General features: G+C 36.1%; 1 long non-coding RNA gene and 1 pseudogene across 1 annotated transcript in view; one reads left to right on the top strand and one right to left on the bottom strand.

Moving 5' to 3' along the window:
* Positions 1-568: 568 nt before the first annotated feature.
* LOC125619815 lies at positions 569-5,563 on the bottom strand (annotated as a pseudogene).
* Positions 5,564-11,155: 5,592 nt separating this feature from the next.
* The window catches only part of LOC125619814, a 45,542-nt gene continuing 33,228 nt past the window's right edge, over positions 11,156-23,469 (top strand). The window contains exons 1-2 of the long non-coding RNA XR_007351418.1: positions 11,156-11,322; positions 12,322-12,407. This is a non-coding gene — a long non-coding RNA (uncharacterized LOC125619814). The remainder of the gene's footprint in view (positions 11,323-12,321; positions 12,408-23,469) is intronic.

Here is a 23,469-nt window from a genome sequence, read left to right as displayed (position 1 = left end):
TGTCTATGAATGGCAGTGCTTTGTCTATTGTTTTTAAATCCCTGAAATTAAGGCTAAGATTATTATTCTTTAATATTTTAAACTACTAGGGCTACTGCAGGAATCGCTGTGATTAAGAACTTTTGTTATACCCACTTTGACATGTATGTATATGCTTATTTGATCACTCAGTAAGCTTAAAAGTATCTTCAACTTCCATTTTAATTTTGCCTTACAGGATACATTTTGGTGATTAATATATGGTTAATGGTTCAGACATCACATTAGAAAATGCCGCAAATAACTCACACGCAGGTCAGCATGAACAAGGAAGCACAAGCAGAAGAAGCCAAAGAAGCAGAAGAAGAAGCTCTTTTATTGTATACATCAGTCTTTTTATAGTATTGTGTACAAAGCATTCCAACAGCAATGAATCAGGTCTTTAAGCTAGCTAAACATAGTATACAGAAGTAACTTACTAATCAGAAGTGACCTGCTTCTCATGGCTTAATCGACTCTTGGGCTGGATCATTCTGAACTCTGCTCTTTGTTAAGAACAGATAAAAATTTTTCTTAGAGCCCTCCTAGCTCACTTGGCAGAACATCCCATTTGCAGGCAAGCTCCACCAATGACAGCAAACTTCTCATCTGCAAGGACATTGGCAGTCACGTCTGATTCTCTACAGAAAAAAAAGCATTAGGATAAAAGGGTTTTAAAATCATTATTTTGTGTCTTGATTACTCAATAAAATTTTCATAATTTTCGTGGTTTAAAGAGGTGGATCTCAAAGTATGATCACCAGCTCAAGCAAAGGGACACCAGGAGCGAATTTGTTTGAAATGCAAATTCTCAGTTTCTATCTAAGACCTGTTCAGTCAGAAATTCAGGGCCACATCTTATCTATCAGTGTTCAGCTAATGCTCCAGAAGATTATGATGCCTTAATCATTTAACTACTGAACCATAGTGGCAACATGGAAGATGAGGGTAAAATCCTTTGGCTAAAATAATCTTGGAAAAATCGTGTACAGAACAAAAATTTCCTTGCTGGCTAACTGTAAAAGCAAGCCTTAATTATTTTAATGCCACCAGTGATATACAGAGGAATATGTACTGCTAAAATGTGAAATTGTTTAAATTCTTCATTACCAGAGTTTCATTATTATATTGTCATCTAATAAGCTAGAGAACTTCATTTGAACTTGACTAATTATATTCTTACTTTGTTCACAATATTGTTATATTCACCACTTTGACCAGTGGTGCCAGCTGGACTGTTGACACATATTCTTTCCACAGTGCCCTCAATCTGTGGCAGTCTCTATTCAGAGATGAGTTTTATATCTTAGACTGCAGAAGCAGTGACATCATCAGCATTAGCTGATTAGTTAGCTCATTTGACCAGCATTCTAAGGAGAATTGTCCTGGTGTACATGAAAGAAAATAGCTTTCTAGAGATAGCACAAACTATTCTTAGTTCTCATTGTGCATAAGAGAAAGCCCAGGTCTTTTAAGATAATACATATGTGGATTTTCCTGCCCAGGCTTGCTCTAAGTGTTCCCTTAACTTGGCAAGGTTTTTGGGAATTAATAGGGGCATCCAGGGACATGGAGTTTTATTGCCCCCCCCTTTAGTAATGATATACTTGGATAAGCTGTTATACAGATAACCATGGAAATAATGGTATAATATTCTCATCTAAAAATAATGACAAGAATCATATTACTAGAAATTATAATAAAGGGATTGAGCCTCTCTATAATGAAGACAATGGTAAATCTGCCTCTTAAAAATGCATTTGAAACCAATATGACAATATAATATGCAAAGCAAATTTGAAGACAATTATTGTATCTGTAAATCATTAATATTTTGGGCAGATAATCAGAAAATAATTAAACAATATTACTTATATCATTTTTTTCTAACATCAGCTTTGGAAGGCTTCCTGGGCATGGAAAATTAATGGTGTTGCCAACAAAAGTTTCCACAGGTGTTTTGAAAATCTCTATTATGGAGTGGGTATCATTGATTTGTCCAAGAAACATAAACCATAGGTGTTCATTATGGTAAGAAAGTCCTAATTTGTGCTTAGTAGAGAAGAGAGATGCAATTTGTATTATTGATTCAGTTTTAAAATATATTCTAAATGTATAAATTATATTTTTATGTTTGATGTATTTTTTACACATGTATGAAATGGATGCAAGTTACAAAATCATTAAGTTTTGAATACATTTGTTGTGGTGATAAGAACACTCAACATGAGTATACTTTCTTAACAAATTCTAAGTTTGCAATAACTAGGTTTAATGTTGTAAAGCAGATCTCTAGAACTTCTTTATTTTTAGTAACTGAAATTTTACATGAGTTATATGGCAATTCTCCATTTTCGTTTACTCTCAGGCTCTGGTAACTACCATTCTATTCTCTGCTTCTATGAGTCTGACTATTTTAGATACCCCATCTAAGTGGAATCATGCAATAATTGTCCTTCTGCAAATGACTTATTTCATTTACCATATGGTTCCCCTCATTCATCTATGCTTCTGCATATGGCAGGATTTCCTTTTCAAATGTTAAATAATATTTCAGTGTATGTGTGTTGTTTTCTATATCCACTCATCCATTGATGGATGTTTATATTGTTATGCATTGATGGATGTTTATATTGTGAATAACGCTAGAATAAAAATGGGAGTGAAAAGTCTTTTGAGATCCTTATTTCAAATCTTTTGAATAAATAACCAGAAATGTGATTTCTAGATAATTTAGTAGTTTTACTCTTCATTTTTGTAAGAACCTCCACATAAATTTCCCTAGGGACTGCATAAGTTCACATTCCCACCAACACTTTAGGGTTCCATTTTTTCCATATCTTCATCAACACATTTATTTGTTTAGATATTAGCCATCCTAACAAATGTGAGGTTATATCTCATAGTTTTGATTTTCATTTCCCTGATAATTAGTGATGTTGACAGCACTTTCATAAGCCTGTTTGCCATCTTTCTTAATATTCCTTTGGCTATACAGGGTTCTCTATTGTTCTGTGTGAAATTTAAGGTTTTTTTTTTTTTTTTCTATTTCAACCAAGAAGGCCATGGGTATTTTGGTAAAGAATGGATTAAGTCTGTATATGACTTTGTATTGCATTTCCATTTTAATAGTATTGTTAATTGTATACCATCCATGAACATGACATGTATTCCTGTCTTATTTACTTTATTGTGTTTTGGAGTTTTCTATATACTTCAAGTTTTTTTAACCTCCTTCATTGAGTTTATACTCAGTATTTTTTTTCTTCTTGAAGTTACTGTAAATAAAAATGCTTTCTTAATTTCTCTGTCATCTTTCTGTTATGGTGACAATACACTGTGATAATCAATTTATAAGAAGAAAACGTTTATTTTGGTTCATTGTTTCACAGGTTTCAGTTAATGTCTTCCATTTCTTCTGAGACCTTTCTTTTATAGTCATTTGGTTTTATTGCCTTTTCAGTGGGTTACAAGGGATTGAACTCAGTCAATGGACCCTGATGTGTTTGGTCTAAGGCAGCAAAATATATCCTGCTAGATGGTATGGCAGAGGAAGCCTGTTTGCCTCATGGTAGCTAGTTGGAAAAGAGGGATAAAAGAGGGGGCCAGGATCCCAATATCCCTTTCAAGAATATACACCCAGTGACTCAACTTTCTTCCACTAGGCCCCACCTTCCAAAAGTTCTACCCCCAGGCAGTAGAACCACAGGCTAAGAACCAGGCTTCTAACACATGAGCCTTTGAGGCCTAGGGGTGGAAAACTATAGGTTTAATCTTGAATGTCCCCCAAGGGCCAACGTGTTGAAGGCTTGATCCCCAGCCTGTGGTACTATTGGGATGCAGTGGAACCTTCAAGAGATATGGCTTATTGAAAGTAGGCTAGGTCATTGGGGGTACATTGAGGGAGCACGGTACTCCAGCTTCTTCTATCTCTCTGTTTCCCATATGCCATGAGGTGAACAGTCCTCCTTAGTCATGTGCTTCCACCATGATGAAATTTCTCATGATAGGCACAAGGCAACAGAGCCAAGCAACCACAGAATGAAACTTCTGAAATCTAAGACAAAATAAATCTTTTCTCCTTATAAGTTGATTATCTCTGGTATTTTGTCACAGTATCAGAAAGCTGACTAACAGAGTTTCCTTAGGAACACAACAGTTTTTTTTGTGTGTTAATTTTTTTATCCTGAAACTTCACTGTATTTTTCACTAATTCTAATTTTTAAAATGTTTAGTATTTTTATATCTAAGATATCACCTGGAAGAAGAGATAATTTTACTTCTTCCTTTCCAACTTGGATGCTTTTTATTTCCTTATCTTGCCTAATTGCTGACTATGGTTTTTACTAAGATGTTGACTACAAATGGTGAGAGAGGGCATTGTTGCTTTGTTCTTTTTTTCTCCAGTTTCCAAAATTTTATTATCAATTTTGCCAGTAGTTGCTTACTCTTATTAAACTAATTAAACAAACAAACAAACAAAAATCCCAGATAGAGATGAGCAATTTTCCAGCCCCATAATCAAGCAAACTGCATATATATTCTTGTCACAGAGCAAGAGGACACTTAAGATCAACCCAAGAAGAGCTTTAAGTATCCTCAGGAATACATCTACTTGTCACTCTAGGTCTAGACAGTCCCTTTTTAATTGTCTAACTCTTCACCCAGATGCTTTTTACAATCTGAAAATATGAAATCACTCAAATGAAGTACCCCTTCAGAACATTGTTGAAACAGATTAAACATGAAGATATTGCAGACCCTTGTTCTTAAATGTTAAAAATATTTATATTAGTAAATAGAATATTTTTACTCTTGGATATATTCTGTTACATTCTAAAGATCTTTTGTTCTGCCTTTTCGATAATGTCTTCCATTTCTTCTGAGACCTTTCCTTTATAGTCATTTGGTTCTATTGCTGTTTTTTTTGTGTGTGGGGGGGGAGGGTACCAGGGATTTAACTCAGGAGCACTTAGTCACTAAGTCACATCCTGAGTTCTATTTTATTTTATTTTATTTTTTAATGTAGAGACAGGGTATCACTGAATTTCTTAGTGCCTTGCCTTTGCTGAGGCTGGCTTTGAACTCGCAAACCTCCTGCTTGAGTCTCCTGAGTCATTGAGATTACAGGCATGTACCACTGCATCTGGCTTGTTCTATTGCTTTTAGCCTCTCCAGTGGCAAACCATTTTCTTTTGCACCTATGCAAATAACTTTTATATATAGTGGGGATGGGGAAGCATACTCATGATTTGTCATTAGAAAGATTTGACAGGTTCTTTCCCTTCTTGAGTTGAAAATTTCTCTTCTATTACAAAATATATTCAACTTTTAACCTCCCTTTTCCCCCATGCCACCTCTGACTTATTTTGCCTTGGTAATTGCCAAAGTCAAGCTTAAAATTCTGCAGGTGGGTCATGAAGCAGAGAGTGGCCAAAGGGTTTTGGAGATGGATCCTCTCTGTCATTTAGTTGCTGCCATAGGTGAAATACAGAAAACCTTCCTTCTCCTGGCCTGTGCCTTTCTCGCAACATGAGCTAGCCATATCTCACCAGAGCCTGCACTGCACCATCCCAGAGGTTGGGAAGCAGGATTGCAAGAAACCCACAGCAACCTGGTGCTGCTGCCAATGGAGGAAACTGGTATTTGAGGCCTAGGGGCTGGGGAAGACTCCCTTGCTTTGTTTTTGATTTTCAAGGAATATTTTATTTTTATTTATTTATTTTTTTTTTTTACCATTCAAAACATTAGCTTTCTATGGATGGCTTTTATTTTGTGAAGATAATATCCTTCTATTCTTAGTTGTTGAAGTTTTTATCCTGAAATGATCTTGAATTTTTTCAAATGCCTTCTCTGAGTCTATTAATATAATCAACTGATTTTTAATCTTTTGTTCTGTTTATTTAGTTGATCGCATTAATTGATTTTAATATATTGACCCACCCTTGTAACCCAGGAATAAATCCCATTTAGTCATGATGTATTATCTGTTTAATTGTTTTATTGAATTCAGTTCTCTGTTATTTTGTTATAGATTTTTGCTTCTGTGTTCATCAGAAGCTTTGTTTTGTGGTTTTGCTTTTTAAATCATCTTTAATTTTGGTTGTAAGGGCATTGATGGTAGTATGGTCCTCATGAAATACGGTTCTTGATATTTTACTTTACTGGCCACTAATTATTAGCTTCTAGAAGCATTTGATACAGCCCCTGAAATACTCATGTTTTCCTGATTACTATTTTTGTTTCTATTCATTTTAGGATTTTTTTTTTTTTAAGTTTGGGGTCATTCCTGGAATCCTATCTCCTTAGCACTTCTCCTGTCCCTTTGTCTTTTGAAGAGCATGGCATTTCATATCTGCCTCCTCCAGTCCTTCCTGCTGAGGGAATACAAGCATTATACTATTAAAAATGCTTTTATGGCCCTGGAGCATTAGTGCGCACCTGTGGGAGAATGAGACAAGATGACTGCAAATTCAAGGCCAGCCTTGGAAACGGATCAACAGCTTTAGCAATTTAGTGAGACCCTGTCTCAAAATAAAAACTATAAAGGACTGGGGATATAGCTTAGTGATGGGATACTTTCTTAGCATGTGGAAGGCCCTGTGTTTAAACCCAGGACTGGGGGGGGATTATTACATGTGAATTAATTTTATTTCCATATAAACTGTGAGATATAATGCAAAGAATGGATTCTCATAAATCTAACTTTGCAGGAACTTAATCCTAGGGAGCTAGTGTGGGTTTGAAATGAGACCCCTGGGTTTCCAGATGTGTAAGTTCCACAGAGAAGCTAAAGAAGGTGACTCATACCCCTACATATCTAGTGATCAGTTCCATTTGTATCTCCATTTAAATTTACATTGCTAGGTAAGAATTTGCTAAAGAACTCCTCATTTAAAAGGGACTGGAATCTGATCTTGGAAACCTTGAGCCAAAGGTTTGGCCACAGTTGCAGAGTTACGACTGAGATTCTTTCTTTTACTTACAGCCTGTCCTATCACACTAGAAAGTGTCTTAGACAAAGCAAATACCTACTAAATATGTTTGTTATCAGTAGCTGTGATCTAAACATAATTTTAAGTAACACTGAGGAAAAAAACAACTTGATTGATAAATATAAAGGGTCTTCTCTCTGTGGCCCATTATTTGGTTTATTTACTGAATTAATTTCATTGTAATTCTTCTAAGGGCATACCAAAAAAGTTGGATATTTCCAAATAAATACCAAGTGAACATGGTACCATTATTATTTTTTTTAGTTGTCAATTGACTTTATTTTGTTTAGTTATATGTGGTGCTTAGAATTGAACCCAGTGCCTCACACATGCTAGGTGAGTGCTCTACCACTAAGCCACAACTCCAGCCCAGCACCATTATTTTTTGAGGGGGTAAAGGACAGGATTGGGGTTCAAAGTATAAACTTAGTGTATATGCACATTCTCATTTACATTAATTTTTTCTAATCATTATTCCTCTTTCTTTATTCTTCTAATTTGAGCCCCAACCCAAATATGGGGTATTTTCTTCATTATTAGTATGTTTGTTTATTTATAGAAATGCAAATGTAAGTGTCCAAAATCTAAGCATGATGGGAAAATAATTCATGTTGTCTGTACTTCCATTAGTTTGAGATGGTACTAGTTGCACTCTTGATTTGAAGTCCTCTGATTTGACACACTGGACGTTTGACCATGTTTATAAACAATTTATTTTTAATATCCTTGAACTAAGCAGACATTTCTTTGTTCTTATTCTGTGAAATGAGAGAAAAATAATTTCCATACACATCCTCGGGTCATTCTTAACTATTTGAAATGAGTAGGGATATACACACATACATACACAATATATATGTTACATATATGTACATATATAATATGCACACATACATATATGAACACATATAAACGTACACAGCATTATATAAATACATATTATGTATGTATGTTTATGTGTTTGTGGATATATATATTTGTGTGTGTGTATACACACTCACATATACATACAGAGAGAGTGCAGTCACTGTGGAACAGCCTAAATTTGTATACTTGGTCCTACTATGATCACTTGTCTTAGTCTCCTTTGCATAACAACTACTCAAGTTTGTCTGTGTGGACACCTCATATGATGCTTTTGCATTACTTTCCTGGCAGCTATGGCCTGCATTTGAGGCTTTCAAAGGGTTTTCCCATCAAGGGAATGTGTGACCCACACAAGAAATGTCATAGGTTCACTATTTATATAAAATTATACTAAGTATCAGTTATCTGAAGATTTAATCACTTGCCTTGTTCATAGCAAATAATTTGTTGTACATTTTAAAAAGTCAATTCTGAATTAGAATAAATTAAAATTAAAAAGAGACATCAATATTTTTTTTAATTTCAGTTTTCTTGATAATCATTTGCAAAGCATTTAAGACAATGTCTTTTTAAAATGAACTTAAAAATGGCATGAAGAGATGTTGATGTGTACAGTTCAACTCATTGAAAAAATATGTCTTACATATAAATTGTTTTAAGTGAGCAGAAGGTGTAAACAGTGAGTAAAGTTTTAAAAAATCAATCATAATTAGTTAATGGCAGCATTTAGGCAGGTTAAGCCAATGCACTTGAGATCCTTCAACTAGACTAGAATAAGTCTAGTTTGCTTGATTTTGAAAATAAGGATGTGTAGTATTCTGATTCAGAGTGATATCCCCAAATCTTTCACTCTGTGCCTCTGAATCTTCCTGATGCATAATTGAGATGGAAGGTCACTACCCTAGAGAAGATGTGATAAAGAACAATGCAGTATGAGCCTCATGGGAGAAAAGTCCCACTTCATGAGCAACTCAGAGTGTCACATACCCTCAGCCTTTCTGTGACACTATGTCTTCTTTGCAGCTCTGTATGAGTGGTCATGTGAAGCCTATAAGAATAGCAGAAATTTTTTATGCTCTACTACATTGACTCCGATGGAAGTGGCCCTCTAGGACCAGCTCTTGTGTACTGTAACATGACCTGTATGTTACACTCTTCTGTAATTGTTAAATTCCCATGGGTTTTTACTGTGTGCAAAATCAAAATTAATAAAGTCAAGCATTTACTTAGTTGACATGCTTATTTAAATGTGCATTGTGATTGTAATGTGAATGCCAAGAAGTATTTTTTAAAATGTTATAAAACAAGTAAAAGGTGGTAGTTAAATGTTGTGTCTTATTTTCTGGAAATGTTCTTTCCTTGTGAAATAATTACCAATAAGTCTTTGCTTATTAGTTTAACACAAAAAGGATAAGTGTTTTTTTTTTTACATCAATAAATGTCAAATATTTCAGATGATGGACATGGTGTCTGTGGCCTCACACCTGCTAGGCAAATGCTCTACAGCTGAGCTTCATTTCCAGCCCTCTATTCACTTTCTAAATCCATGAAAATGTCCTCTTGGCTTTCTTTTGAATATCTCTAAAATATTTTATTTTATTCTCTGGATTTTTTGAGGTATAATTGACAAATAAAATTATATATATTTAAAGTATACAACTAGCTGTTTTGAAATATGTATACATGGTGAAATGTTTGCCCTTGTTAAGCAAATTAGTGTAGCCATCACCTTATGCCCTATGTAATTCTTCCTTCCTTTTTTTTCTTTCTCTCTTTCTTTCTTTCTTCCTTTCTTTTCTTTGGTCAGACAGTTAAGATCTACTGTCTTAGTACATAGCAAGTATATAGTACAGTGTTGTTATTATAGTCACCCTAATGCATGATATGTGATCAGAGATTATTTATTCTTCATATCTGAAATTTTGTACCTTTTGAGCAACATCTCTCCATTTCTCCCTTTGCCCAAGCGCTGAAACTGCCATTCTATTCTGTACTTCTAAGAGTGCCTTGTTTTGGATTTTTTCTGGAACATAATAGATATTTGCAAATAGCTTTTAAAAAAAGCCTGATTTAGTTTACTATTTCTAAATCATATATATTTCATGTGACCATGTATTCACATATTCGATATGTAAGGAAGAGCTTTTTTACCTAGAAAACCAGTTATAAGATAATTGTGTGTGGTTGAGAGCAATAAATACATGTTGTACACAAATCCTTGACTCTTCCTATTTGACATCCGCTCCTGCAAGTAGAGGAGCTCAGAAGAACTTAATTATCAAGTCTAGAGAATGACAACTACCCTAACTTAATTGGTGTGAGCCACAGCCTCTCCGAACATCTACAGTTCTTGTCTCTTCTTCTGTAACTGTACATGTGTGTACCTCTCCTCCTCAACATCATTTCACCAACTAAAAGGGGACAACCCTCCTTTGGGGAACTGTTTCTGTATTACCCTAATAGTATAGAAACAGTTAATTCGACCTCTGCTGAATTTGATCCTGCACATTCTCAGATAACATTAAGAAAAATACCAGTTCTAGATGATACTAAGAATTATGAGTCAGCTATAATTTGGTATCCATTATTACTACTATATACTGCCCTAATAGAGCTGCAATTTCCACAAGGAGGGAATTATGCATGGATTAATTTATGAGGGTTTGCAAATAGTTTTTTTAAAAAGCCTGATGTAGTTTACTATGTTGCTCCTGCTGGCCTGGAACTGGCGATCCTCCTGCCTCTCTCTCCGGAGTAGCTAGGAACAAAGCCATGTGCCATTGCGCGGGGTTTTGTAATTGGAAACAAAAATTTACTTGAAAATAAAGTCATCTGATGGCTTCTCAGTACCTGAGTCCAAGCCTTTCATTTCCTACTTCCCTCACCACCTCAGAATCTTTGCTCCATTCCCACCTGCCCAGTCTATCCTATTCAATCTACCAAATCGTCCCAGATACCTCCAAGAGTTTTCTTCTTTGGCTTTTCCTCTAAAATGCTGTATAATTATGTTCCAGCATTCACACAAAAGAAGAGTACTAGACACTGACTTAGATGAACTTGACACTTCCTGGAATCCAAGATTCCACATTGCTCATGGAGGTCGTCAGCAAAGCCCAGCTCTACTAAAGGGAGCCCTCAACTGGGGTCTGGGCACCAGATAGTTTCAGCCCCGGCATTGTCTCTCAAATGCGGAGAACTACACTTCCCAGAATCCTGGAGTCTCGAGTGGACTACATTTCCCAGACGAACTAGCGGCCAATCCTGTTCCACCCTGCTCTGGCCTTGTAGACCTTTGGGGCTGGGTGCACTATTCAAGGGTCTGAGATCGGTCGCGGACTAGATTCCCACGCCAGGCTGCTGGCGGACGGGGCGGTTCCGGAGCCTCCAGCTTGCGGAGCCCTGTCCCGCGAGGTGTCGCCCCGGGTGCCCCAGGCCAGGGGAGGTAAGCAGCAGAGGACGGTGGGAGGCGGATCGGGGCCTCGGGAGAATGCTGCGTCTGGAGTGGGGAAGTGTCCCGTAAGGTGTGTGGAGAAGCTTTTTTGATCAGGGCGATACCCCAGGACCTGTCACAAGTCCCCGCTAGCCATCCCGCGACGTCGCCTCAGATGTGTCAGGTTGTGCACTTATCCCGAGTTTGCAGCAGGCCCGTCTCCTGATTTCCCAGGTCTGTCCACAGTACCTGCCCAGCCCTACCCTACCCTGCTGTGTCCTGCTGCTGTTTGATTTGCTGGGGGACTCAGTGGAACGTGTGAGAAAATGAGTTTCTTCCCTATGGCTTCAGCACTTGCAGTGGCGGGCGTCGTGACCAATCTCACTGAGGAGAGAGGTGCTGGCTCTCTGATGGCACAATCAGGATTAGTACCCAGGTCTTTTGGTTTCTGTGCCTGATCCCCTTCCCTCCATTGGAAAGCTACTGTTTTTCTTTTATGGAACAGCTTTCTCTAAAATCTGGGAATCGATTCCTTGACAGGAGGCAGAGGAATTTGGGTGGAAATTTTGGAGAAAAATTGCAAGGTGCACAGTGAGATTAGAGTAGATGCTCAGGGACCGAAATCCTGGTACCATTTTCACTGGCTTTGTGAACTGGTGCATTCTGTCCTCAGTTTTCCATTTCTACAAAATGGAATGGAGCAATGCCAGCTGACTCTGTGGGATTGAACAGTGTAAGGCTGTTGGTGCCTGCCACTTGGTGAGGCTCAGTGAGTCCCTGCTGCTGATGGAGTCGCATGCCCTCCAGAGTTTTGCTTCTGGAAAACTACATAGCCACAAAGAGTGGGGCCCTTGTCCAGGACGACCCCAGTTTTTTTCTCCAGTTTTGTGCACTCGCAGATCTTTCTGACTTCCCTCTGTGGTCACTTTTGGTGAAAAAATATTAGAGCTCCTGATTTTGAGGGGTGGAAAGCAAAGGGGGCTTTCTTGTGGTTTCTTTTTCTTCTCTTAGATCCACCTCCTGGAGACAGCACCTACTCTGGGGCAAGTGCCCAGAAAAAGGACATGACTATTGAGCAAAGAGAGTCAAAGTCCCAGGTGAGCTTGCTCATTGCCATCGCTATTCTTAGTGGATGGATTTTCCCTCTCCCATTTGCAATACAACCTTCACCAGAATTCAGAGCACAAGTCCTTTGATCTTGGGGGAGCTGCTCCACCTTCACAGGTGGTGGTAGATTCTGTAAGGAATACTGCCCATACTTCTGCGTCTAGTGTTCACTTTTTTCTTGTTAAACATGTTTTTGTTCATTAATCTCAATCTATTGTGTGATTACTAGTTTGATAGGAATACTTGTCACAAGTATGTAACACTAGGGACTGAACAAACATGCAAACCTGATGAAATTCCTTTCTGGCCCTCTCTCCTTCATTCATTCTTCTCTTCCTCCCTTCCCTTGGCAAAATGCTTTTTTTTTTTTTTTTTTTTAATTTCCATTCTGAGCAAGTGCTTTGCATACAAAAACTGATCTTGACCTACCATTTTAATTTCTATGCTGGGCAACTAAAGGAGGCACCCCATCCAGGTGACATAACCTGTGAACAAAAAATAGCCATGTTACAGGGCACACAGTTGAAGAGGTCTTTTTCTCTGAAGGCAAAGAGGATGCTCCTCAGGAAGAGTTCCATGAGGATGCTCCTCAGGAGGGTTCCAGGGGATCTTATGAGATATTGGGGGTAGAAAAGCACCACATGCTATAGTTGCAAATGGGGTCCTCAAGGCAGACAGCCAAATTTTAACTCAATTCCTTTGTTATGTTTGTGGGCTTTGGGCAAATAACTCCACCTCTCAGTGCCTCAGTTTCCTCACTTAAGAAATCAAAATAACAGCTATGCCTACCTCCTAGAATAGATGAGAAGATTACTTGAGTTAGTACATAAAAAGTGTTTATATAAGGGGTGGGCACAAACCAATTGCTCTGTGTGGTTATTACAGCAGTTGAATGATACTATATTAATAATAGTATTAATTTCTTGGATAGAAATTGGTAAGGACATGGTGTACATTGCTTGCCTAGCTTTTTAATAAGATCCTAGGTTTTATCCCCAGCATCATATTTTTTTTAATTATATAATGTTTCTAGGACCTAGAAAATACTGGTACTTTCTCTACTTTGCATTCATCTAACACTAGCAGTTGGTATTTCTTGAGTATCCAATATGCTAGGGAATGTTCTGAGGGTTTTGCATTTGTTATTTCTCATTCTCACAGCAACATGGCAGTTATCCTCTATAAATTTGGATCAATTATCTCCTATATAATATGGTCCTCAAAGGTCCATGTGTTTAAGATGTGGCCCTGAACCCATTTTATAGACATATGAGGAACTGAGGCTTAAATTAGTCAAGTAACCCAAGTTCATTCAAGTACAGACAGACCCAGCTACCTGATCTTAAGCATTTTAGCAATATTGCATTATTTATGGACTCACAAATATGGTGGAGTTTGATCTTCTGAGACTATAGCCAGGATCTACCATTGTCTGTTTGAGCTGCTCTGTTTTCTTTAAGCCTTTTCCATTCTGTTCCAATGGGGCCAAGTTGCTCTCCTGCCCAGAGCCTTCTTCATTCCTGTGTGTAGGTCAAACACTACTGTACCTCCATATCCTCAGGATATTTAGGACCAGAGAGAGTGCTGGATTCGCAACTGGAATACTTAAGTTATGGTCTTGCTACTGCCACTGGTAAAGCATGTAATCTCAGGTCTTGGTTACACTTGATTTCATTTTCCTTTTCTCTGAAATAAAGATTGAACTAGAAGATGGCATATCATCCTGCCTGTGCTGCAGTTTTGTTTTGTTGCAGTGCTAGAGATCAAACCCCAGGGCTCTTGCACATCAGCACAAATTCTACTGTTGAGCTATACCCACAACCCCTACATAGCTGTCTTTCATTGTTCAAATTATTTAATGCATTTTCCTTGTGTGTTATTTGCATTGTAAATTCTTTGAGGACAAAGATCATTTCTTGTATTTCTTCCATATGTCAATAAATTATTTTTCTTGTCATATATTGAATGTTCTTGGTAGAGATTTCAGAATAATAAAAGCATATGAATAGTAAAAGTCAGTTTTTTTCCATTATACTCTTACAACATTCTTATGATACTAGGAATGGCAGGGCAGGGAGATTCCTCACACTCCAAGTAATGCTGAAGAAAGAGACACTTGGCTGGGTGTCCTTTAATCCAATTTATTTTTGACACTGTCTCCTTGGGGGTAACAACAGGTCTCATAGGTTGAACACTTAGGCCCCTAAGACTTTCCCCTATCCAGGTACCAGTTTAGGCCAGTTATGACCAACCAGGTATTAATTTGGTTTCCCCAGCAATTCCCTCCTTTATTAATTTGGTAGAGCATTCACAAAATTAAGGGAAACATTTACCAGCTTATTATAAAAGTTATCACCAAAACAATAAAAAAATAAGTTATCAGAAAGGATCCAGATAAAGAAGTACATAGAATGATGTATAGGTGTGCCACTCTCCAAGAACCTCTGTGCTTTCAGCTCTCAGACTGTCCAAATCCTTTCTTTTCAAGTTTTTATGGAGACTCTGCTAATACAGGCATGGTATATTAAATCATTGGCCAAATTTACCATCAGGCCACATGGAAATATATGCCTCACTTATATATTTCCTTTGTCAGTCTTTAGCATATAAAAAATCACTTGTCATTTATCACTTCGAAGATTCTATGGATTTTAGGAGATGTGTGTCAGGAAATGGGATGAAAACCAAATGTTTAATTTACAATATCACAACATTTTTAAAAAAGAAAGTAAAATCACTTCCTTCAACATCTAGAGATAACCATTGACAACTCTTTGGTGTATATCCATAAGAATACTTTTCTATGTTCTTTTATTTAAATGCATATGTATATGTATTTTATCTTTGTAAATTTTTTTCTAAAATGTACATAGTGTATAATTTTAGCCATTTTTGAGTTTATAATTCAGTGGTATTTTAAGTATATACATTCACATTGTTAAGGAACCATCATCATCTATCTCCATTGTAAATGATGATATAAAACAACACTTGGCTTTAAAGAAAATAAAATAGCTTGAGCCAAGTATGAGTGGCACAGGAACATGGATTCAAGTTGCCTGAATTATTTGTTTTGATGTGGAAGAGGTTACATGAACTATTTTATAGCCAAAAAACAAAAGTCATCGAGCAATATGTTTAAGAAATAAATTGGTGGGAAAAGTAGGTAGGTGAGCTGTAGCAAAGAGGGAAAGTTTTTACTATAGATATTGACTGTTACAGCCTTCTTAGATTTAGGGTTGGTGCAGGCTAGAGGTCTATTAAGCTATTAATACATTCTAAGAGGTTTACCTAATAGGAGAATATAGGTCAAATACAAAAGTTAAAGTAAATGACTTTTTTTTAAAGGCCCCAATGTACCCCAAGCTAATTTTGTCTCTCAACCTACAATTTGCCATCTCTCCAGAAACAGGATGTTCTCAGCTGAGGTCAGTCTGCATGATCTTTAATAAAGATATGGCACTGGGGAATAAAATTGACTGATTTATGTTATATGCATGTATAATTATGTCACAATGAATTCCATTATTATGTATAATTATAATGCATCAATAAAAATTAGTTGAAAATATAGATGTGGCTTCTTCAAAGAAATTCAGCTTCTTAATAGGTTGTCTCACTTATATATTTTCTAACCCTATGAGGTAGGCATTGGGAGGCAGATATATAGATTGACTAAGAATCAAGCCTCCGACAACTACTAGGATTGGAATTCCACTTTTATGTGTGACTTTGACAGATTTCTTATCCTTTCTGTACTTTTTTTTTTTTCTTTCGTGGAATGGGGACGATGATATTATCTTCTTAAGTTGTGGTGAAGATTAAATAAATTATAAACAAAAGACTAACATAAAGCTCTAAGAGCAGTACTTGGCCCATAGAAAGCATTTAATAACTGACAGCTATAAGAAGAAAATGTTTAATTAGGCTCTGACCATGGCTACTTGACCCTGTCACTTTGAGGCTATGGCAGAACAGTACTTCATGGCCAGGAATGTATGTCAGAGTAAGCTGCTCACATCATGACAGCTGGATAGTGAAGAGAGAGACAAGAAGGGGCCAAGATCCCAAATTCCCTACAAGAGCTCACCCATTAACCTAATTTCCTTTTACTAGGCCTCACCTCTTAAAGATTCCACCTCCGCCCAATAGCATCTTGGGCTGGAGACCAAGCCTTTAACACCTTGGCTATAGCAGCTATGTTCATACTTTCTGTGGCTCAGTGTGTTTTGTCATTGAATGAGTATTCATTAAATGAGTGACCTTACCCCTTGAGAAACTTGAATAGTGTCAGCAGGATCATTCCCCTGCCTTCTCTTTATTCCCCTTTGTCTAATCCAAAAAACTTTTATTCTTGCCTAACCACTCCCCTGCCTTATTGTAGATTAACATCCACATATCAGAGAAAACAACCAGCCTTTGGATTTTGGAATCAGATTATTTCATTTAACATGATATACTCCAGTTTCATCCATTTACTGGCAAGTGCCATAATTTCATTCTTCTGGCTAAGTAGTATTCTATTTTGCATGTATACCAATTTTCTATATCCATTCATCTGTTGAAGGGCACCTGGTTGGTTCCATGGTTTAGCTATTTTGAATTGAGCTGCTATAAACATTGATGTGACTGCATCACTGTCATATGATATTTTAGGTCCTTTGGGTACAAAATGAGGAGTGGGATAACAAGAGCAAATGGTGGTTTTAGTCAGAGTTTTCGAAGGCATCTCCATAGTGCTTTCCAGAGTGATTGCAACAATTTGCAGTCCCACCAGCAATGTATTGAATGTAAATTTGCCCCCACATTGTTGACAACATTTATTTTTCTTCATATTCTTGAATATTGGGAAGACAAATTTTAACAAATACAAAAACTGTTGATGTAATCCCATGTATCCTATCAGATTATAATTGGAAGATACTAGAAAGCAATGGGAAGGAAAGTAATATAAACAACACAAACACATGGAGATTGAATAATAATCTTAACTGAGCTCTTATTGAATAGTACTCTTAAATTAAAAAAGAAATGAGAATAGAGATTCAGAAATTCTTAGAAATAAACAATGAGATAAAATATATCAAAATATTTTCAATATTATGAAAGTGGTTCTAAGCAGAAAAGTTATAGCATTGAGTGACTACACTAAATATGGGTTCCAGATGAATGAGTTTATGCTACACCTCAAGGCCATAGAACAAGAAAAACAAGTTGCCAAATCCATAAAAACAAGAATTAATTAGATCAGGGCAGACATCGTTGAAATTGAGAATAAGAAAACAACACATGGGATAAATGTAATGAAGAATTTGTTCTTTGAAAAGATAAATAAGATTGGTGCTAGAAGATCTAAAAAGCAGCTATCATCCAAGTTTACAAGTGAATTATGACCACTTACACGGCACAGCTGGTATGTAGCCTTTAAATAACCTTTTTTAAAAGTTTTCTGTACAACTTAAGAGTATCCCAGCTTATGAGATAGTAGTCCCCTGTGTTTCTTCTTTGCTAGTTATTTTTTCCTTTTTCTCCAAAATTTGTCCTTAGGTATGACTTTTCTTCAGGGATAAAGTCTGACCTTTGGGTAACACCATGGTATTTACTGAAATCAAGTCACTGATGGGCAAGTATATGGGCTGTAACAACTCTTCTTCCTCTCCTTCTCTTTTTCTGTCTATGCCCTTTCTTTTCTCACAAACTTAAAGCAAGTTTATAGAATTGAGATATGTTTTCCTGTTCCCTTCATGGGAGAAGAAAATTAATTGTGAAACCATTAGGCTGACAGTCATGTTTTCTGCCTAAATAGGGCCAAATACATTAAGAATTGAAAATGAAAACCGAAAATCAATAAAGAGCCTACAGCAGGAACAGCCTATTTGCACATCTCATGGTACCAAATGACAATATGGAAAGGAAACTCCTGTGTTCTTTATGACCTTTTACTGTTTTTAAGAACTAAGAAGCCTTCGTGGTTAGCCAAGACTCTTTCATGCTTTGGCTTAATTGTTGTTACATAATTTTAATTACACATCATATATACAGCACAACAATTAATGGATAGCCTAATTACTTATCATTTCAAACTAGTTTATATACAGGAAAAGTTTAAATAAACTAACAGAGAACTATTTTACCTTTATTTATTTTTATGAGGAGCTAAGGATTGAACACCGTGCTATAAAACAAGGTGCAATAAAATTTATATTTTAACAACAATGACGCATAATGAAAACAAGATGCTATCTTTTATTTATACAATTTTCAAACAGATATTTCATGGTTGTAATAGTCCCCCAATAAAAAATGGTCAAACATTATAGAAATATCTTAAAATCGGTCCAACATAGTTGAACATTGCTTTTATTATCAACTCTTAAGTAGATAGAGCTCTTCATTTTTGGAATAAGATTTAAATCTCCCAAAGAACTCTTAGTATGAAGGAAATCATGTGGTTGAACTGCAAGGTTTCTGTTACATCTCCAGGAAGATGGAGTCAGTGCTCACTGTACATAAAATGGAAGATAGAAAGAATATAATGGATTCTATTTCTATTTAAATATTCTTGATACCACTGCCACTTTAGATATGGATCACATGTAAGGGCTCCTTGTTTTACAAATTCAAATAAAAGTTTAATTCAAATAAATGTTTAATTCAACCATTTTAAATATATTATAATAGCAGTAACAGTACAACAATAAACATGTTTTACAAAAATTATGATGAAGATCATGTAAATAAAAACAATCAAGGATATATTTTCACTGAAGAACATGTCAAAACAATTTAGCAAAAGCAAAAAATTTAGTGTTATAAGTTTGTGAACTTATAAAATTATTTAATAATCTTTTACATTATAAACATATTGATAACATTTTTGAGTATCAATCATGCATTTATGACTACAGGTGGAAACCTTGGGGTGATGCAGGATAAATGAAAGTGCTAAAAGCACAGAGAAACTAAAACTACACAGAAGGTATGTTACATACTTCAATATCTTCCTTCAGTTATAGACAGTGATATTCATTTTTTATATATACAAAAAGCAAAAATACAAATACAAAACCACACAAATTTCTATTTTTTATATATGTGGTGGCACATGCCTCTAATCCCAGCAACTAGGGAAGATGACACAGGAGTATCTAAAGATCAAAGCCAGCCTCAGCAACCTAACAAGAATCTAAGAAAGAAACTTAGTGTCTCAAAAATAAATAAATAAATAGGCTTGCTGAGTATATGTCTCAGTGGTTAAGTGCCCCTAGGTTTAATATCTGGTACCTAAATAAAAAAATAATTCCTATAAGGTAGGGTTCTGTATAGCCATAAACTGTGATTGGGAAGAATATACATTTGATATTCATAAGTATTGATGATTAACAATGTGTTATCTTAGTCACTAAATTTTTATGTTCCAGATGAGTAAAATATTTTCTCTCTTGCAACATGCCAAAAATAATTCAGCAGTTACAAACATTCCCCAATGAACCAGTAGTATAAAGGAAAGAGTTTCACTCCTTCTTTTAATCAGCATAGCAGACCCCAAATTTTGGAAGTTCTTGTTTCCATACTTTATTTTCTTTGTAATCTCTAATTTCACTCTTTTTACTTCAGAATATTTATTTTTAAGTTTACAAAGCTCATTTTCCAGTTTCACAATTTTCTTTTAATGTGTAGTGAACTTTATGAGCAGTGACTTTTTATTATGTTAAATGAAGAACCTGAATTCAAATGTTTTAATTGGATAACAGAATTTTAACCAGTAAGGAAACAAAATAGAAATAATATGTGAGTAATTTTTGTATATGAATGCCTGTATATTCTCACATTTCCCACTTCCTATGTACTGATGTTTAACAATGTCACTGAGGATTGAAACTAAAACTGAATCTGCCCATGCAGGGAAGAATTATGTTGAATGTTACTTCAAGCACAAAAAAGAGCAGAAAGTTCTTCTTTTAAACAGAGGGATTTCTAGAAAGTAGAAGCTGCTAGCACAAACTTCTACTGTTCTGTTTCTGTAAGCTCTACTCAGCCAGCACATTCCAAGTCGACTTTAGACTTTTCCAATCACTGCCATGGCAAAATATTCAAAATGGCCTAGGAAGAAAGACTTGTATGTTGGATCACCAAACATTGCGGGGAAAGAGGGAAGAATGTAAATGGGAGGCATTCAGTAAAGTTTCATTGGAATTCTTTACTAAAACTTTCTCACAATGTTCCATTGCATTTGCCTGCTTCTGAGGAAGTTATGTTTAGCAGTGGCACAGATGCTTGAAAGTGATATTGAATCTGACCATGCTGGGAAGAGTTCTGTTGAATGCTACTTCAAGTACAAACAAAGTAGAGGGTACTTTTTTTAGAGAAGAGTGAAATTCATGCAAGTAGAAGCTTCAAAAACACATGGATTCTCTTCTGTTCAGAGAAGCTCTTGTAAGGAAGCAGATTTAAAGAGCAGTTCAGCTCTCCAACATTGCACTGCAGGCACATAATTTAAGTGGTGTTAGCAAGAAAAACCTTGGGACTAGACTCACAAACTTTGGGTGAAAGAGGGAATGTTATGAGGATTCTTTCACCAAAGTTCATACTCACTTCAATTGCATTTTCCTGCTTCCAAGAACTGATGTTTAACAATGGCACAGAGGTTTGAAACTGAAACCAAATCTGCCCATTCAGGGAAGAATTATGTTAAATGTAACTTCAAGCACAAAGAAAGCAGTGGGTTTTCTTTTAAAACAGTGAATTCTAGCAAGTACAAGCTGCTAGCACAAACTGCTACTGTTGGGTTCTTGTAAGCTCCACTCTGCCAGCACATGTAAAGCAGACTTCAGACTTTTCTAATCACAGCCAATGCAAAATATTCAAATTGGTCTAGGAAGAGAAGGTTGTATGTAGGATCACCCAACATTGAGTGGAAAGAGGGAGGAATATAAACAGGATACTATCAGTAAAGTTTCATTGGAATTCTTTCCTACATCTTTCTCACAATGTACCTTTCCAATGCATTTGCCCACTTCCTATGAACTAATGTTTAATAATGGCATAGAAGCTTGAAATTGAAACTAAATCTGTCAGTAATGGGAAGAGTTCTGATGAATTCTATTTCAAGCACAAACATCACAGAGAGTTCTTTAACAGAGTGAATTGTGCAAAAAGAAGCTGTTAAAACACACGAATTCTCTGCACTGGGAAGCTCTTCTAAGACAGCATATTCAAAGTGTGGTTCAGCCCTTAAACATCACATAGCAGGCACATTATTTAAATGGTGGTAGCAAGAAATACCATGGGACTAGGCTCACCAAACCTTGAATAGAGAGAATGTTAAGGCAATTCATTCACCAAATTTTTATTGAACTTCATTGGTCCACCTTTTTCACAGTACTCATTTCAATTGCATTTTTTTTTTTTTGCTTCCTAAAACCTGAGGCTTAATAATGGCACAGATGTTTGAATCTCAAACTAAATCTGTTTATACTGGGAAGAATTCTGTTGAATGTTTCTTAAACCATAAACAAAGCAGAAGGTTCTCCTTAAGAACAGAGTGAATTCTAGCAAGTAGAAGCTGCAATACAAACTAATTCTGTTTGGTTTTTGCAAGCTCTACACAGCTAGCACATTCAATGCAGACTTCATTTTTGCTCCATTGCTATAATGGTAAAATATCCAAATTAGTTTAGGTAGAAAATAGTATATATAGGCTCACTGAAAATTGAGAGAAAAGAGGGAAGGATGTGAATAAGATGCATTCAGTAAAATTTCATTGAAATTCTTTTCTACGCCTTTCTCACAATGTTCCATTCCAGTGTATTAATCTGCCTCCTTTGAACAGATGTTTAACAATGGTACAAACTGTTGAAACTGAAACTGAATCAGCCCATGCAGGGAGAATTCTTGTGAAGAATTCTATTGAATGCTACTTTAAGCACAAACCAAGTAGAGGTTGTCCTTTAAAACACAGTGAGTTCTAGCAAGTTGAAGTTGATAGCACAAACTGCTGTTTTGTTTCTGCAAGCTCTACTGAGCCAGCACACTCAAAGCAGACATCAGCTTTTTACCATTATAGGGATGGCAGAATATTCCAATTGGTCTACAGAGGAAAAGTTGTATATAGGATCACCAAATATTGAGTGGAAAGAGGAAAAAAATGTAAACAGGATTTATTCAGTAAAGTTTCAATGGAATTCTCTCCTACAGTTTTCTCACAACATTTTTTTCCAATGCATTTTCCTGTTTTCTTCAAACTGGTATTTCACAATGGCACAAATGCTTGAAACTAAATCTGAATCTTTCCATGCTGGATAGAGTTCTGTTGGATGCTATTTCAAGCACAAACAAAGGAGAGGTATCTCTTTTAAAAACAAGTGAATTTGTGTAAGTAGAAACTGTTAAAATACACAGATTCTTTTCTGAACTGGGAAGATCTTCTAAGCCAGCATATTCAAAGCAGAGTACAGCCCTTCAACATCACATTGAAGGCACAGAATTTAAATGCTGGTAGCAAGAAATACCTCAGAGTAGGCTCACCAAAACTTGAAGAAAAAACAAAATTTGTATGTGGATTCATTCACCAAAGATTCCTAGAATTTTTTTTTCTTTTTTTTTTTTAATTTATTTATTTATTTATTTATTTTTTAATTTTTTTTATTGGTTGTTGAAAAACATTATAAAGCTCTTGACATATCATATTTCATACATTAGATTCAAGTTGGTTATGAACTCCCAATTTTACCCCAAATACAGATTGCAGAATCACATCGGTTACACATCCACATTTTTACATAATGCCCTATTAGTAACTGTTGTATTCTGCTACCTTTCCTATCCTCTACCATCCCCCCTCCCTCCCCTCCCATCTTCTCTCTCTACCCTATCCACTGTAATTCATTTCTCTCCTTGTTTATTTTCCCATTCCCCTCACAACCTCTTATATGTAATTTTGTATAACAATGAGGGTCTCCCTCGATTACCATGCAATTTCCCTTTTCTCTCCCTTTCCATCCCACCTCATGTATCTGTTTAATGTTAATCTTTTCTTCCTGCTCTTCCTCC

This window comes from Marmota marmota, unplaced genomic scaffold (assembly GCF_001458135.2).
Source record: "Marmota marmota marmota unplaced genomic scaffold, marMar, whole genome shotgun sequence".
In the NCBI taxonomy this organism is placed as follows: domain Eukaryota; kingdom Metazoa; phylum Chordata; class Mammalia; order Rodentia; family Sciuridae; genus Marmota; species Marmota marmota.
The sequence above is the reverse complement of the archived record's forward strand: the minus strand, read 5'-3'. Positions and strand labels throughout refer to the sequence as shown.